Here is a 19,343-nt window from a genome sequence, read left to right on the forward strand (position 1 = left end):
AAGTAAATCGTGAAGTATATTAGGAGGTGTCAGGGGCTATGGGAAAAATGAAGCAGGAAAGGAAGCAGAAGGAATGGGCTGGGGAGAAGTTGGTGTTTCAATTTCACATAAGGTGCTGGGGGCGGGGGTGGTTTCTCTGAGAGGTTAACACTTGAACAAAATCCTGAGAGAGGTGAGAAAAGCTATGGCAGCTTTTTCTGAAGGGCGTTCCGTGGGGACATTAGTGCTACGAACTGCTGAAGGTTTCATTGTTCAGTAAGTTTGGAAATAATAATTTTTAGATATTTACAATGCTTGTTAGCAAGTGAAATAATTTGAAAAGGCCTCCTGGAAAGAAACCTAATTAACTCAAACATATTTAAAAACATTTCCTCCCTCTCTGTCTCCCTCCTTCTTTCTCTCCCTTCTTTCCTAACATGCCAGAGCAGCCAGGCCATAGCTTTGAACCAGCCTTCAAATGTGGATATGAGCCTGCTGTTTATGATCAGCATGGCTTCTGAGGCAGCATGTCCAGGAAAAGTACATTCATTCTGGAACCCTGGACCTACGTGTGGGACCTCAATGTACCACTTTGTCCTTAAGTATGTCGAACTTTCCTTATTTTTGGTTTTATCATTTGCAAATTGGCATAATAATAACATGCAGGGTTATTGTGCGGATGAAATAAGGTGGTCAACCACTTTCTAAATTTTAAAGTACTACAAATATACGTGTCTCATGTACTTTTTTATTTGCTTTTTTGGTACCTGGGATGAGTCAGTCCACTCTTATTACCTGCCTAGGGATTATTTATGAAGAGGTCATCAAAGGAGGGTTGAAAGAGGAGGAATAAGCATTCTGGATCCATGAAAGGCAGAAGAGCCGCCCTCCTGGACCAGAATTAAAAACTTGGGCATTATTAGCATCAGGCGGCAACTGGCTAAGTTAACTGGCCACAGGCTGGTTTCTCTACATTAGCCAGCGGTTCCCCCACTTTAGTGGACACTGGAACCACTTTAGGGTGTAAAACATGCTATTGCCTGGCTCCAACCCCCAGACTTTCTGACTTAATTGCAGTGAGGTGTGATTTGAGCATCAGGATTTTTAAAAGCTTTTGAGTGATTCTAGTGGGTGGCAAAGTTTGGAGATCACCAACATAAGCCAATCCCTGTGATCCTCTTTGTTAGCATCCTGGCCTATAAGTTGACTGTGGTTACAAATCAATGAATTAGATCCTTTTTTCTTCGGGGAAGGTAAACAGTTAAGAAGGAAGGAAGGGACTGAGGGAGGAGAATCTGCTTTCATTGGCTGCCAGTTTGACAAGGCATTATGCCTCTGTGTGCATTATATCATTCAATCCTTCCAATAACTCTTGATACTTAAATATTATTACTCCATTTTAAAGATGGAATGACTGATCAGAGACAGTTGAAGAGCATACCTCGGGAATTTGAAACAGGATGTTCAGTTCTGTTTTCTGGGTCCTTTCCAGCACACTGACAGCCATCCAACCCTCCTTTGGGTTCACAGTGCCCTCTCATTTTCCTCTCTATAGCTTTCTGGCAAAACCTGGCATCCAGCATTTATATATCAGTGTCAAATGAAGTCAGTGTGAACATTTTTGTAGAGGGAGGGGCAGTTTTGCATTTTAAGTTTAAATTGGGGAAATTATATACTGCATCCCCTTATAATAACTATACTCATTAGGTAGCATAATAAGCAGTAAATGTAGGAGTTTTTCAAGACAGGTCCCTTCTGAGCAAAACCCTTACAGCATATAGCTTACAGCCTCTCAGTAAGGCTGGGCTTGCTTTTTCCATTTCCCAGATTAGCTAAAGAATGTCTATGGACTAGGAACAGATGCAGGCTAATGCTCTCCCCTGAAAATAGTTTATTCAGTGAACATTTATGGAGCACCTACTGTGTGCTGGGCACTAGGAGTAAAAAAATAAGTAAAACATCTGTTATACTAGAGGCATTTACCACTGAGCAGCAAAGACAGACCTATTAACAGAAATTAAAGAATGGTGAGTACAGCCACCGAAATGCATGACTGGAGGTAGAGAGGATGGAGTGGTGGACCACACTGGGCTGTCACAGAGTGGGAGGTGGTATTCCAGGGGGATTTATCAAGAAGTGACTTTGGAAGCATGTGGTTTGGCTCAATCATACTACCCCTTTGGTGATCGCCTAAACACCAGTGCTGGAAGGACCATCCCATGTGGACAGTAGGGCAGGTTTTAAAGAGGAAATCCAGGTTGTAAGACTTGCCCAGGGTCATGAAAGCAGCAAGAGATAGAAATTAGATTCACACTCAAGGGTTCTGACTCCAAGTTTAGTATTCTTTCCATGACACTGAGTTTCCTCTTCTGATTCAGCTACTGGCCAGGCCACAGAGCTGAGGACATAGTTGCTAACTTACGGCATCAGGTGACATCTTGATTATTTTTTCCAGTTGAACCTGGCTGCTAAGGAAAATTCTGTCTCTCTTCTGAACCCACGCAGTGAATGTGCTATTGCAAATGGACAAGAGAGACTTGAAATGAAAGAACTCTAGAAAACCTCAGGTGTAAAATAAAATCTAAGATGTATAGCTTTTTACTCAGAAATTTATGGTACAAATACAGGTATATATAAATACTTAAAATCACCAGTACTATTTTGCTCTGGGTGTTACATAATTTCATATTTTACAAATTAGATTTTATTCAAATAAATTTTATTTTATTTCAGATGCATTTACATTCATGATCCCCCATTTTTATTACCCCTGCCAATTTACTAATGATTCCAGTCACAGATCTCTTCTAAGAAATCTTTCCCAGGGCCAGTGGAATCTGGCAGTTCCACAGGCCTTGAAACTTATCATAGCTCAAACGAAATTCATCATTTTCCTAGCATAGCCTTTATTTGTACCTCTTTAATATCCTACCATTGATTCAGTTCCCCAAGCCAGACACTTCGGTCTGTTGATTCCACTGCCTTTCCAGATATCCCTCCAACCATTTCATCCCATCTCACTGCTGCAGTTGTGCTTCAGGCTCCCATTCTTTGCCACCTAACAGATGCCGTGGACCTTAACTACTGCCTTGAAACAATGAGTATTTTCCTACGTGAATTCATCTTTCTTAGCACACATGGAATTGTCCAGTCAGCCTAAAGAAAACCAAAAACCTCTTCTTACTTTAATTCAATATTCAAATATTCCTAAAAGGCTGGCACATTTTCCCATGTCAGTTAAGTAAAATACCTTGAAAAAAAATTTCTCTGATGATTGATGCTTTTACTGTGTCTCAAGGCCATCATTCTGAATGCTGGTGATTACTATACCCTATCCATGTTGCAGCCAGCATGATATTTAGCTTCAATGAATGTGTTATTCTCTTTAAGTTGAGTTTTAAAATAAACTAATCTTACATCAGTGATTCTTAACCTTTCTGAAGTCATGAACCCTAAGTGTGTGGCTTCTCTTGAGAGCCATGCACACATACATTTTTCCTTCAGCTTCAAGACTTTCCTAATTCATCCATGGGTCCCTAGAGCCATCAGGAAATCTGGGTTGGGGACTCCTGACTTACATGAATTGTTTTTATTCTTTCACATTAGAGGCATGGTATAAATTTCTATTTTAAAGTGTTCTAATGAACTTGATTCTAGTTGATGAATTAGCTGTAATCCTTTTCCACAGTCTGTACTATTTCTCTGAGTATGGGCTGGGACAAGGCAATTGATCTGCCTGGTCATCTTGATTCTGTCCCTAACCAGCTCTAGGACTTTGTGAAGTCTTATGACTAGCAAGATGTCATAGAAACCCACTTATAATCTCAGCCAGGGAACTTGAGTTCTTGTCCCCATAAACTCTGCTAACTTTGTGAAATGTTTTAGAAACACAGCTGTGGTGTAAAATGAGGCACACCTGCCATGATAATAATTTGGTTGTACCAGTGGAGTGTTTTCACTTCTGCAATCTCATGTTATCCGAGTTAAAAGCATTCAATGTGTAAGGATAACTAGGGAAAGGTATATGGACAGGGGCTTGCTCAAATTTAGTTACAATCAGGAAATATGAAAGAGGGCCCGTTCTGGTTCTAGATCCCCAGTCTCCTCACTGTAAACCTGTGCTCTTCAACTAATTTCATGATCTATTTAATTCAAGCTAAGCATGAGTCTAGGGCACCCAGGCAGATACGGTTGGATCCATTCAAATGAGGTCTGTACAACAGTTTGATGTTATTAAAAGAAAGTTGTTAGGCAAGCATGAGTGCTGACCATTTACATTTCGGAAGATACAGTGGGCTACCGATAAACACTGTTATTAATCATTATATCTCATAGAAAAGGGACCATCTTGGAAAATATGTTTGGACATATTTTTGTGTGTGGATTATTTCCTGAGCTACCCTTAACTGTACTCAGGAATTGGAAATATGATCTTTGCCAATGTTACCTGAGCCTCCCAAGGATAAATTTGTATTCTCTGAAAAACCAGTCTTACTAGGCTGAAGGCTCTCTCTCTCTCTCTCTCTCTCTCTGACACACACACACACACACACACACACACACACACACACACACACACACACACACACACACACCGTTTTAGGCTTGTATCCTCTGAAAAACCAGTCTTACTAGGCTGAAGGCTCTCTCTCTCTCTCTCTCTCTCTGACACACACACACACACACACACACACACACCTGTTTCAGGCTTGTAGAAGCTTAGAGTTGGAGGCACCTTGGAGATGGGTTAAATTTCTTCTTGTGGAAGAAGGGAACTGAGGCCCAAAAGGATTAAATCATTTGCCAGAGGTCACACACACAGCTGATCAGTAGCAGACTTAAGATGAGATCACAGGTCTCCTAACTCCTGGTCCTCATTTATTTTCCTATCTTTTTAAGCAGAACAATTAATTTCTTGACACGCAGAAAATTCAAAATATAGCAGAGAAAGGCTTGCAACAGTTGAAAAGTCATAATGATTAAGTTTACAAGGGCTTTCCAAATACATTATATATGTGTCCACCCCCCTCTCCCAGCACACACAATCGTTATTATTAATATTTAATCTCTAATCATATAATTTTACCTTTGGTTGTATTCTGGGGATTATCTGAAATATGGAGAAACAAGCTTGCAATTTCTTCAGCTGAAAGCGTAAAACTTTTGCTCTGTAGAACTTTAAATTTCTATCAAATTGAAACGTGGCATCCTAGGTCTCCAGAGGACAGTTTTGTGTCCATTAGTGCATCAGAAGCTGTTTAATGAGAGGCAGTGTTGTGTTTCGCACTACCCAGGCAAACCAGAAGAGGCAAGGAAAAAAAAAAACATTACCCTGTGAGAAAGGAATTCAGAGGTGAGGAAGAGATGACAAAATAAATCCTGGAAACAGAGAACAGTGATGTCATTTGTAGAGGTGAATGTTGTGGGACAGAGAGAATCATCAATACACCCAATAATAGCTTTGTGGGCAATGTAGGACTTGCACTTGGTCGTGACCAATGGATAGAATTGAAAAGCAAAGAGGCAGATGAGGGCATTGAATGCCTGGGCAACAACATGACATTGAAGTAGGAGTTAACAAAGGGTATAAGATGAGCAGTGGGTGACCATCATGAGCCATGGGTGTGGATGTGAGTAGACAAAGTGAAGTTGAATAGGTAGGTAGATAAGCAGGGAGCTTGATGAGAAGGCCTCAAGGCCCTGGAATTTGAAACCCAACTGTGTAACTTTGGGCAAATGACTTAACTTCTCTGTACCTAAATTCCTTGGGTAAAATGGGAATACCAGTAACTCACTATCTCATACTGCTGAGATTTAATTAGATTTACAGTTCTAAGAACAGATAAAGTTTAAAACAGAGCTGCCTATGCATTCCATTCACCTTAGTAAGCAGTTTAATTGGTTTAATTGGGAAGTTAAACTGAACATGCTACAACAATATTAACTATTACATTTAAGGTGGAGCCAGAAAATAAAGACTTGAAAGTGATGTGGGGGGTCTGAACTTGAATAAATAGCAGAGAGAGCCGTTCTTAGGCAGAGTTGGGTTTAGAGAATCTGGCCTGAAGGATCTATTTAAAGCCTCCAGAGAACTTGTGTTCTCTGCCCCTACCCTTTGCTGGTTACTCAAACATCTTACCACTTGGCTGTCTGCACTGGCATGTGGATTGTTGAGAAACAGTGTGGAAAGCATTTGCCTGGGGAAAAAAAATGGATTTCAAGGGATTAAAATTAGTTAAATTTTCATGGTTCTTTTCCTTTGTAGTGGATCTTTAAGGGTCTGGTTCTTTAAAAAATGCTGGATAACCAGGTGGGTAGATTAAATATTAATGAACCCCTCTTGGATAGTTACTGAAAAGTAACCAGTCATATTGACAGACAGTGCCTCCTCAGGTTCCGAACAGGCCCTTGCCTTTTTTAGAATCATCTTTGACATGGACAACCTCTAGGCACCAACCAGATCAGACTGCACCAATTTGGCATTCCAAGGAGACTGATATGCAGATCCAGAAAGTTCTGTCCAGTTCTTAAGGGTGGCAAACTACCATTCAGGTTTCGGGATCTTTTCACTAGTCAATAGTCCTCAGACCCTCTTATCTTCTCTCCAATTCCTATCGTTGGGTCTTTGCAGAATTACAACGCCTTCCCTATGGAATTTGCCAGTGATTCTCGGTCTATGACTCTAGAGGGAGAAGACCTGACAGATTACTTGTTATTTTCATTCAATTTAGGCAAACTCTCAAATAGGTAAACTATTTTTAAACTTAGCAGCTGCGGATTATTTTGGAGGAGTTCAAAAGTTCTCCTCCCAATTGGCTTTGCTTTTCAGATTTGACACTCTCCTGCAGGCTTGTTTTTTGGTGACCTTGGCTTCTGCTGTCATCTTTCAGGAATTTGGAGTCAGTAGGAACAGTGACTTGTACCAATACATGATGGTGACCAAGGTTAACAAAAATCCCTAAGCCCATTCTTCTACTACAAATGGGAAATCAGTTCTGAAGGGCAAAGGAGTTGCTGAATCTGTCACTTACTCACATTTCAGTAATGCATATGTGGTGACAAGTATTTACAGTATTATAAGTAATAGAAGCTACATAAGACATATCAGTGTACAAATAACACAAACTAAATATTATAAGAGGACATGCTCTCTGCTTGACCTGGCATGTGGCCACACTATGTAAAAGACATTCTCATGTTTGCAGAAATAAATATTAAGGGTTATCCTTGAGACCTTTCCTAGTGATCTTAGAGAACATAATCATAGAAATGACAAATCCAGTGAATAGCTGGCAATAATATCTTCGTATTACAAAAAGAAAGTTTTCCTGCTGTTGCACAAAAATTCAAATAAAAGCTAGTTATCCTTTCTTCCCTTTCAAACTCTCCTGGTGGGCCAGATGCTAAGACACTCCCCCCCCCCAAATTTCCTGATGTGCCCATAGAGCCCCTCTGTTTCTCAGTCTTTTTCTCCTGTCCCCTCCCCACTTGTAAAAGGCTTTAAAGAACATCTCCGGGAGACAAAAATAGCTCCAGTTGTGAGAGGCCTACACTCTGGGAATGCAACCGAGAGATGCAAGTCAGCCAAGGCGAGCCGCGAACATGGGTGTCTGGCCCTGTGTGGGTGCGCCTCTCTGTCTTGCTGCCCATTCTCTGCCTGGGCCCGGTGGGTAGAAGGGGAAATGGTTTTTCAGGGGCGGGAGGTGGGCCGTGTAGGTTTGGGGTTCGGTAGTCGAAGGCATCAAAACCCCAGCTTTCGGGCTGAGGGCTCTTTCTTCCCCTCCCCCTACGTTTTTAAAATTTATTTTGCCCAGGCGGGGACTGGCGACGGTTAAAAGGGAGCAGTTGGCACTGAATGTCACCCTGAAGGTAAAATGAAAGACAAAAGATGAACGCATGCCTGCCTTCCGTTTGCAGCGGCTGCGGCGGCAGCAGTAGCGGCAGGATTTAAAGGGGAAAAAAAACCCCATACGCACAGACACACAAATACACACACCCAGAGGCGTCAATTATGCAAACGCAATAATGCAATCAAATCATGATAGTGCCGGAAAATTTTTTTTTAAAAAAATAGATATTTATTTTTAAAAAGAGAGAGAGAGAAACGCATGCAAACAGAAACGTGCACATACCACGTAACCACCCGAGGAGAACCTGGCAGCGTCTCTCCTCTTCTGCCAAGTTATCATTGAGAAAACAGACAGGCATCATGACGTCCTGGGTCACAGGGAGTGCGGACCGACGCTACCAAGAGAAAAGGGAGGCGCCTGGGCGCTCAGGCTAGCCGCGGGCGCCCCTCTGCCCCTCGCAGCCCGGCTCGGTGAGTGCACAGCCGCTCGGGACGCGGACCCCGGGGGCCAGGCCGGCCCCGCGCCCGCGGGGGCAGAGCGGGTGGCGGCGCCCTTGCCACCGGCGGGCCGGCCAGCACCCCCTCGCCTGTCGAGGTCGCGGAAGCCCAGTGAAAGGAGGCGTGTGTAATATGTGCAATGTTCCTGCATGGGGGTTTTGTAGACTTTCATAGCCCAAGAAACCGGCTTCGGCTTCTTTAAAATCCCCGACGACTCACCTGATTAACCTGCTGCAGTTCTGACCCTGCCAAGGTAACTGGTCCAAATCCTTATCATCAACATCTGGAGACAGACATTTGCATCGGGGGCATTCTTGATTTGCAGTCCTGGTGGAAATCCCTATTGCTACCCCCTTCCCCCCTCACTTGTTTAGAGTCTCTTGAAAAAAAAAAAAAGCAGCCCCTCCGTCACTAACACAACCCTGAGTACTGTCCACCGCTTGTAGACTTGCCTTACCATGACTGCAAAACTGTCAGCGTGTGTGCTGGAGACACAGATAAATTCTGTTTCAGTGAGATTTGTTCTTTAAACACCTCTCCCATCCCCCCTTCTGGATAGAGACTTCAGTGCTTGGTAAAGTGGCGAAGAGTGAGGGAGAGTTAGGGCACCGGACTGGGAGGGGTCGGGGGCGTCCTCTGGGCTCCCGGGGCGAGGGGACGTGGGGAGGAGGCTGGGGAGAGGGTGGTATCCGGAGTCGAGGGCTGCTGTCAGGGGCCGGAAAATCCTTCTGGCCCTTGCAGCTGCTGTCTCCCTAGGTGTCTCCCTCCTGCCCTCTACGCCTCATTCCCTCCCGTCTCCCCAACCCGTTCACCTTCCCGAGGGACTCTCCAAAGTTGCACGGAGGTCACCCGACCACCGTGTAAGTATTCCCAACCTCCCACCCCCTGCTACCCCTCAAGTCGGTGAGAAGCATCAGCAGGATAGAAAGCCCCCTCCCCAGCCCCCTCCCCGCCACCTTGCTGGGTGACAGAGAGATTCTCAGAGAAAGACAGAGGGCAGAGCTCCCCTCCTCCCCTCTTCCTTTCCTGCAACCTTTTCCTAACTGCACCCCCTCCCCCTTTCAGAATCTTAATGAGCAATTCTGGAAGAGTCCGGAAGGGCCTGGAGAAACCCCCGCATGCCTCAGTACTGTGGAATGATTATGTATGTGTTTATTTATTGTGCTTGCTTCAGTTATGTTGTGAATTGCCACATGGGTCTGCTTAAGCTAGGGAAGCACGTTTGCTGTGTTTGTGTTGTAGTACCAGAAACAGTGGCTGTACAATAAGACACAGACACACACAGAAAGCAAATGATTTTGCTAATGTAAACCAGAAGGCAATGTTGAAAACAGCACCTTCTCTCTCTCTTTAAAAAAGAAAAGTGGGGGGAGGGGGGAGGAAAAAAGGGGGAAATTCTCAGCATGTGAGTTAAAGAGAAGCTGTTAGGTCCACATAGGACCTCCTACTACTTTCACAACACTCAGGCTTAATACTTTAAGTCAAGATCAAGAGAACTGGGGATGTTTTGAAGTGTTTTGGAGCAGTTGAGTGACTTGGTCTAGTTTTGAAGAGAAACTCGCCTTTGTTTCTCACGCTGCCCAAAGACCAAATAGGGGAGTGTGTTTGGAAAATGCCCAAATTCAGAAGCTGCAGACAAGAGAAGAGAGGAAGAAAGGGGAAGGCTGGGGGATGAGGTTGGGGCGTGGTGTCAGCATTCTTTTTGTTTCTTTTTTTTTCCTGTCCAGTAGAGTTGATATTATCAAAATGACTTAACCAACCTGAGAAACAGTTTTGTCACTGTGGGAAAGAGAGGGAAATTTAAACAGTTCTCAAACCTGAGCTGAGGAATAGCTGACAGGAAGAAGGTATGTGAAAACATTGATGGAGAGGAAGTGACATTGATAAGGCTTCTTTTTCTTCAAATATGAAAAGAGTAAAATATATCATGGAACAGGCCAAAACCATCTTTCAAACATGTATTTGTCTGTTATGCATGGCTTTGTTTTCTCTACTAAAACAGTTCCGGTAACTCTTCAGACTCACGTTATATAGAATTAATATATTGAGAATGGTATCCTAGCACATTAGACTTTCTACTGACTGGGGTGATGAGTGTAGGTATAAGGTCATTTATTTTCTTTAATAAATCAAAATGGCATTTAAATCTTTGTTTGTGGTATGCACTGAAACCTGCTGGTCTTCTTAACGGGAACTGCAAACGGAGCAGACCCTTCTGATGGGTGGTGCTCTAACCAAATAGAGCAGATCAATCGATTAGATTTCCATGTGTGTGCCGCTCAATTTATTCTATACAATTTTTCCAGAAATTAAAAGGTTACCAAGAGAGTACCATATTCCCATCTCCAACTGAGCACCACTTATTACTGCAATAGTATTTCAATATTAAGTGATCTTCAAGATATTTTATCTTTCATTTTGAGTTCTGAATTTGAATCAGCATGAGAATGTCAGTGCAGAGAGATAAGGTATAACTATGCAGATAGCTGAAGGGCTGGTAGGGGGTTGGGGAAGGTGTTGCTGAAAAGAATATCTGGGGCTGTTCTCAGTAACCTTGTTTACAGGGACATTTCTGTTGCAACTAGAATTTTAGCAAGAGCCTCCCAGAGGGCTTATGTTTGCAGGTGATCCGAACTGTCTATTTGGTCTCCTTTATGGGCATGCTAGGCACTTTAGCTGAATACTCAAGGCAGAACTTTCCTGGTGCCCCATGACATATTCTAATATAGACAAATCCCTGGATTAGTGTGTCACAGGAAAGGGGGTTATTTATGAGGATCTCCTTTTGTTTACAGATGTTGCGATACAAGTAGCTTCAGTCCTGTTTCAGTTATGTTTAAATGTCTTGCGTGCTTGACGGTGTTAAATGCAAAATAAATTGTATCTGAGGAAGTTAAAGTATGCCTTACGGATTGACTTATGCAATTGGTTTCAATTAGACATTGAAGATCTCATTATTCTGCTGAGGGGAATTTATGATATAATGTAGGAATTTTGTACTTGCTTCAAAAGTGTTGGAAAACTGCGGGAACAGAAGGATTTTGAGGGAAATGCCAAAAGCTACATTAATGAAGAAAAACACTGTTGAGATACTTTTGAATAATAGATAGGATATGTTATATGGTCAACCACAAGATAAAATTTTTACACAGTGTTTTTATGGCTTTAAATTGGCTGCATTGTAAACTAAGCTTACTACTCTATTAAGTCATTATACTTCTCAATTATTTAACATTTCTGGCCAACCTGTCTTCTGTGATCGTTTTCTGTACACACCAGAAATGATATGTACAGTAGTAATTGCTTGTTGTTAGTATGGGGACTTTGCAAAGGAGCAAGGTTTAATTTTAACTTCCTGGTATGAATATTACAAAGAATGCTCAGAGGAACAAGAATGTGATGGAAACAGAGTGAGCCCTCTGAAATGGAGATAGCTACAGAATCAAAATGTACCTAATACAATATGAGTTATTCTCACTAAGAAACCTTGACAGTATCTGCCTTCTAGGTATTGTGCATTTGGAAATACTATATCTCCATTTAAATGCAGATATTCTGTTTTCTCCAGGGAGCAGTTGGTGAATCTTTCAATTGAACTACTGGTATGAGAAAACCAACTGAAAATTTCTCCATGAACAATAGAACCTGTGGTTCTGAAGTAATGATTACCAGGTTTCTTCATACTATGATTAAAAAAAAAATCATTTAAAATATCTTTGTAAAGTCAAAATAGTGTACCGGGACTTCTCGTGCAAACAAAGAAATTTTCTCTTGTCACTTTGTTTTTAGTTTTCTAAAGCTGTGAAATAATTTGGCTCTGCAATCCAGCGTAGGTTAGCATTGCCATCCCAGTAGAGTAAGTGGGCCCCAGGAATCCGAGCAAGGAATTATGAGTAAGTTCTATAGGTACCTCACCCTCTCATGCTAGCAGATGGGGGTGGGGTGCTGTAGGAGACTTTAAGGGGATTTCTGTGGGCTTATTTTCTTTTAATTGTTTATAACCTAATTAATAGTGCTTTGTATTGGAACTAATGGTGGAGGTAGCCAAAAAAGGAGAGCCAGATCCTATGGGGCCTTCTTTTAAGAAATGATTGCAGAAAGTAAGAGGTTTTTGAAATAGAATGTAGACACACAGCCTATGGTTTTTGAATCTTCAGATTTAGATTACATGAAAAATCTTTGCAAACCTTTAAATTCCTGAGGACCTCATTGTGATAATATTAAGACTCTCAGTGTTTTATCAAATAGCTAGGAAAGATTTCTTTCTCTTGGAGATTAGATACCATTCATGTACTCCACCTTGATGATTTCCAGTGGTAAAAGACCACTATTCCCTAAGATTTACCTCTTCCATTGTGCTGGGTGTAAATCCCACCTCCCATAATTCCTCTGACTTTTGTACCGCATACAGATATTTACTAGTGTATTGATACCATTAAGCTCTATAATACCTGTAGTCGTGAGGAAGAATCACTGACAGTTTTAAATCAAGCTTCTGTTTATATGTCTATTATGAAGGGTACTTAGTTCATTTCAACCAGGAAATGATCATAGTTACCACAAGAGAGGGCTCAGTGTGTTTGGAATCCCTGTGATAAAATGCAAGACTCTGGAGAATCTAAGACATTTTATTTACTTATGGACATTTATGGCGGTTTCAGATGGCAATCTGCAAAAGTAAGTGACCTGGATAGGACTCTCCAAAGGATAAGAATTAATGAATAAGATTATTTCAGTTCTCCTTTACAAATGATTTTTTTTTTTCACATGGCAACCATGCATATTTGACGGTGATTTCGTGCTTGTTTGGGAGATTCAAAATCAGGATGCTAAATTAACATTATATGAAGCATAGCAAAAACTTTTGTTTTCCTGTTCTGATACTTATGCATAAGATAGTGTTTCCACATATCTGTGTTACCAGAGTGGCCCATTTAAATTCGATCTCACTCTAAGATATATTAGATTAATAAGACTGATTTTATGACCACTATAATTTATATTCACAAATACCTGTTTTTATTAGCATAATTATAGATTGTGAAGCAAATTTCCATATATGTTAAATACTAAGAACAAGAATAACTAACATTTGTATATTGTTACAGTTTATATCCGTACATTCGTAAGCGGTTCTTTGGAAGAATATTTATTGCACTTTCTTACTCAAGAAGGCAATCAGTTTCTACAATGTAGACATTATGTGGAAATAGATTCTTTTATCAGAGTTTCCTCCCTCCCTTCCTTCCTTTTTACCTCCTTCTCTTTCTTTTTTCTTCTTTTCTCTACCTAATGGGTGAAAAAAATCTAAAGACTTTTTTTTTGGTGGAGCATGTATAATTGCTTATCCCATATTTCTTTTAAAAAAGGAGCTGTAACAAGCAATCCAACGTGATTTTTGGAATACATCTTCTGCCTAACAGTGTTCTTGAGGAAAATGTAAGGTTGCAGAAATCATTTCATGCCCTGTATGTTTTCAAACATAAATCAGGAAAATTGTTAGCGAGTTATAGCTCTTCTTAGAGACTATGGCTATAGTGCTACAGTAAACACAGGCTATATATTTTTTCCAAGTTATTATGTGAAGAGAGAAATCCAAAGTTGGCTATTTAGATGAATAGTTTAATTCAGTTATTAGAAATTCATTTTCTATTTAGTATGAACATTTATTTTCCAAGGGCTGCAGAAATGGGACATAATACCTGATGATCCTTTGGATCAATCACCTTCAGAGTAGAAATTTGCTCTTTTTAGCTAACGTGTGTACGCCTGAACATCTATCTTCAGCTAAGGATGGGTTGAATGGTCCTAAGCAGAGTTTATAGCATGATCTGGTTGCCCTCTTCATCAGAGAACAGTGAACCTTCGTTTCTTCATTTCTAAAATAAAGGTGCTTGTCTTGGTGGTCTCCAACTTACTTTGCCCCTGTGGTTCTGCATTAAGTGATTGATTAATAATGAATCAACCAATTATAAGCCTGCTTATTTCAATTCTATAAACTAATTATTTACCTAAGCATGGCCTGATGCCTGACCAGAAATGTTAGTCTTCAGAGTAGTAAATGAGCTCAGATTCAGAGGTTTGAAATGAAAGCCTCATGAAATTTAGACTCTTAAGTTTACATTAATGTTTTTCATTTATAGATTTTATAGATCAATTACTAGATACTCAAACTGTACTTTTTTTCATAGAAAAACAGTCTTAAGTGTTGATGACTTTCCTGGGTTAGACCATTAAAGCCTATGTTACTTACTGGAGTGAAATACTGTATATATCAGAGATGAAAAGAATGTGAAAAACAGTTCTCGTATGACACAAGTGATAAACATAACATAAAGGCAATAAAACTGAATGATAGTTGATCATTTATCTAGACTTTAGAGGGTTGATGTTTAAGAGGATGCCCATTTAACTGGAAGTTGAAAAGATAGATATAAACGATTGTAGAATATCTGAAAGGGATATTAGAAACTTTTGATATTTTTAGAGTCTAGTGGCAAAGTATATGGCTTTTCTTTCCCTTGGAATAGTGTAACATTAGCACAAATTCTTAAGTTTCTCACCTGTGATAAGATTTGTTTTTTTGACACCCAACTGCATTGAAAAGTGGGGGAGCAAGGACAAATGGAGAGAAAAAATTATTCTCTGAAATAATTGGCCAAAATGAGAAAGAAAAGATGGTAGGAATTTGAAGGTAAAAGAGAGACGCATTTGAGTATGGGTGTGTGTGTGTGTGTGTGTGTGTGTGTGTGTTTGTGTGTGTGTGTTTGTGTGTGTGTGTGTGTGTGAAAGCCTTGTCTGCATTTAACTGGTCTGTGGGATGGGAAGCCAAAAAAGAAGAAAGGGAGAAACTAATGTGGGCACATTCTTCCGGAAGTAAAAGTACAGGTTGTTAGTTATGTGGAAGCCTAAGAAGTAGATGGAGTGAGAGCATCCATTTTGAAACTTTTGCTCTGCCCCTTATTGTTTATATGATCTCATGAAAGCATTAAAGTCTCTGCATTTGCCTTATCTGTGAAGATGTGAATAATAAAAGCACTGCTTCCAAGATGGTTGTTGAGAGTTGAGAGAGTTTAATGGGTATAAAAGTGCTTGGAAACTACACTGAGTTTCAGGTGGTGGGAAAGTCATTGGGTCAACCAGTTCTCTGTGCCCACGTGGTCTGACCAAGACCTAGGCTGATTTGTTTAGCTCCAGAGTGGTCCTTGGTAGGCATGCTTCCTGTCCACTGGGATCCAAGAACTGTGGAAGTGTTCTACATATTACTTTATTTAGGGAGGAAGCAGGAAATAGTATGCAGCTGGCCAGTTGAATGTAGCAAGCCTGATAATTTTAATGTTTGCAATACCAGTAGTGAGTAGCATATTTACTTTCCCTCACAGATGGCCACAGCTTGTTTAAAGAAACAAGTGAATGACTTTGGAAACAAAGTCTTTTTGTTTCCAAAAATGATGTATTTAATAATTGCTTTCTTGTCTTACACATTGCTTGTCATTTGCACTTTTGCCATGACATTGATAGTAATCTAAATTTCCTGGATTTTTGTTAAGTCTGAAGAAATCATTGTTTGGCAGTAAATACTTATAAATAATAATATAAATTCCATTTAAAAAAAAGATTTCCAGAATATAACATAACTAATTAATGTAATAGATCAGTTGAACTCCAAGTTCTAGATACCATACAGGCTCTCTTTCAAGAATATTTTTATTTTTATGTATGATTCACTGATAAATGTCTAGCCAGTTCTTTCATGAGAAATGGACTACATTTTAAAGCATAAAATAAAGCAGTAGATTCACAGTTACTCAAGAAATTTGGGCTGTTTGTAGGCAACATCTTTTAAAAATGCAGATCCATAAATCTGCTTGAATTCTACCTGAGACTGGCCCTGTGCTCTGCTCTGATTCCCAACATAATGATCAACGGAATTCTGCACTTTGTGATCTGTTAACCTAGAAACTGAAGAGTGGGCCTGGCAATCCAGAGATGTCTTGAGATCAAGTTCTGAATTCAAAGTAGATATTTAATCTCTCTTACCAAAATTCATTAGGCCCTCAGTGTACAGAATAGATGCTTAAAAAAATGAAGAAAACAATCTTAGGGTAGTTTAATTATGAGTCAATGTTAAAAGCTTTGACAGGTATGTCATTCTTTGGAAGTAGCTGAAGACATAGCGTGAGCATTGAAAGGGCACAGATAACCTCCAATCATTGTTTGCTGGGGAACTCAAGCTTCCTTTGAAGTGATTATAGTGGTAAAATTCACCCAACTTGAGTCTCTTTTAAATACAGGACAATTTATTAAATAATATGCTGAACATCATGCTAGCACCTTTTGAGAAGTATAATATATACACATGAAACTGGTAAGCGAATGGGACAATATAGAATGGCGCAAAAAATGAATGCTACTTGGTGAATTCTCATGTACATTCTAAAGAGTACTTGACAGAATCCGAGCTCGGGTTGGTATTCAGGCTGCCATTTACCAGCTGTGTGAGCCTTACCTTTTTACGCTGTAGTTTTCTCATTTGCAAACTGGGCATCTATCTCATAGGATTTTTATGATGATCAGATGAGACACAGTATTTGGAAATGTTTTTGTGCTTTACGATAGAGACTACACAAATCACAGGAGGGAAGGAGAAGACATGAGCTCATGGTACTGCACTTGAGAGAGGGGCCATAGCTGGTTGACTTTGTACCCCCAGAGTCTGGCACTGTGCCTGGCTCCAAGAGGAGGCTCAGTAAGTGTTTGTAAGTGTGTCCACGCCAGGCACTGTGGTAAGCCCTTGGCATATGTTATCCTTTAAATCCTAATGATAATCTTATATAGTAGATATATTATCTCCATTTCATAGATGAGGAAACAGACGTTCAGTGATTTTAAGCAACTCCCAGCCTCGTGCAGGTAGAAAGTAGTAGGGTCAGGATAGGAAGCTCTGTCTGTCTGGCACCAGCACCCAGACTCTTTTTCATTACAAATTATGTGGACTTTCAAATGTTCTGAACAGTAGTGAGGCCAAAATGAAAAGCAAACGCCTTGGGTAATTCACCAGTTGCCCAGGCAGCTCCTGGACCAGCTTTCAGATAAGTGGAACGCTTCCCTCTGCTGCCTGACACATTTAACATGGCCTTTTGTTAAACTGTCAGTTCTGATTTCTGCCCTTTGAAGCAAAATGAACAATAGTGAGAAAAATACCATATAATATACCATAACCTAGACTTGTCACAGGGACAGAAGGGAGTTGGAGGGGCAGTGAGGAACGCACTGATAGTGAAGTGGTTAACCAGTGATTTGGGTTAAGTTTGTTCCAGCAGCCAGCAGGCAGCCCCTCTCCTTTTTTCTGTCTTTCTGTCCCTCTTGCTGTCTCTGATGCCCTCTTACCTTTCCCTCTTAGACTCAGCAAGGTCTAGAATTTCCATCCTTTTCCATAGTAAGGGTGGTAAATAAGGTAATTCCAATACTGAGCAGCATATTCCATGTTCTACATTGCTTGCCTGCTCTTAATATGCCTACAGCCTCATTTTATCAGCAGGCTCTAGGCGACTGAAGTTTTGCAGTTGTGCCTGGTTTACAGTGAACAATAATAAAATAGCCCTCCACCCCTGTGCACAAACAGTAATTTAAAAACTCTAGCCTCTGAATTAGGAAGCAGAATGCAGATCAAAGCCCTGCACCACCCAGTCCTATCTTGTTTCCTGCATTCATTTATGAGGAGTATCAGAGGAGTCTTCATCAACACAGGCTTAGCAACACACTGTGGATCTGACGTCTTACCTAAGAAACAAAGGGAAATACATTTGAAAAATTGGGATTCACTTTCTAAAAATTGCGTGACACGTACAGCACATGGTAAGTCAGGACAGCAGATAGAGACAGCAGTTAAGGTAAGTCCAGGGAAAGCCTTCCGCCACTGTCAAGAGTCCAGTGCGTACCAGTGACTGGGTGCCCGGGAACTGCGCGAACATACCGAGATGAGAGCCAGTAGGGAGACTCTGCCCACGCTCCTCCCCGACCTGTGGGGAGTCTGCCGGCTTGAATTGTGTGAAGTGGTCAGAGGTTGCTTGGCTGTCCAGCCCTTGGCACCGGCTCTGCTGAAATGTGATACCACTGGTTTTCAGCGAAGGTTCCTTCCTGCAGGGCTGCAAATACAGATCAGCTGCTACTGTGTATACACAACCAGGGAGCAAACCACCCAGCGCAGTTAAAGCAGCCTTTTTAACCCTGAGACTTTTCAAGAGCTCCTCTGCACGCAGGACATTTCCTTCTCTGCTGTCAGATGGAACCCTGCGCTCGTGTCATCAGATCCGAGCTGGGCTCCCTGCTGCACAGTAGAGAGGCTTCCTTAAGACATGTGTCCTTGAAACTGCAGCAAACTCTTGGAAGAACCCAGAACGTGTAAGTATGTATGATTTAGGCAGCAATAAGACAGGGCAAAGCTGCAACCATTATACAATATCCGATTAGCAGTGCAGGAGGGATTTTTCCGACGTTATGTTACATTCCTTTTCAATTCGTTCTGAGGAAACAAATCAATTCTAGCTTCTGATACAGTGACTTTGCAGTAGATGGGGTTGAAATATGTTAGCTTTCACTATTTGCTGCTCTCATTTTGCATTTAGATGTGTGACGGTGGGACAATTATTGTGGGCATTAAACTAGACAACTTCTCAATTTTTATTAGGAATTATAATTGCTGGTCATGTCCATCTTGAGAAACAAGTTCGCTTTGGGGAACGTTTTTCAAGAATTAACCACATAAAGTCACAGACAATGGAATGAATTTGTATCGTTCTCATTCTCAATAAAACATACTAGTTTGCAGTTTTAATTTACTCGTAAAGAGCATTCCACTGAGGTTTTGTCTTAATTGAATCCTACCAGTGCTGTCTGTTTGGTGTTTTACTGTCTTGTATGTATCTGCTTAAGTTACTTTGCTGGGATTGCAGTCTGGTTAAACCTTTAGATCCAGAGAACATAATGTGAACACTTATGTAAAACAAATGCTCAC

General features: G+C 40.9%; 1 protein-coding gene across 13 annotated transcripts in view; it reads left to right on the forward strand.

Annotated features, from left to right (window-relative positions):
• The window catches only part of ESRRG (estrogen related receptor gamma), a 581,036-nt gene that overhangs the window by 37,344 nt on the left and 524,349 nt on the right, over positions 1 to 19,343 (forward strand). For 3 of the 13 annotated variants that reach the window (XM_073221278.1, XM_073221272.1, XM_073221283.1), the window contains exon 1: positions 8,329 to 8,579. The exons of 5 other annotated variants lie outside the window; for them this stretch is intronic. The gene's annotated coding sequence lies outside the window, so the exon portion shown is untranslated. Of the gene's footprint in view, positions 1 to 8,128; positions 8,300 to 8,328; positions 8,580 to 18,469; positions 18,731 to 19,343 lie in introns of those variants that run through there. 5 more of the 13 variants (XM_073221280.1, XM_073221282.1, XM_073221274.1 and 2 more) reach the window with 3 other exon arrangements.

The sequence above is a fragment of the Manis javanica genome, chromosome 14 (genome assembly GCF_040802235.1).
Source record: "Manis javanica isolate MJ-LG chromosome 14, MJ_LKY, whole genome shotgun sequence".
Classification (NCBI taxonomy): Eukaryota; Metazoa; Chordata; class Mammalia; order Pholidota; family Manidae; genus Manis; species Manis javanica.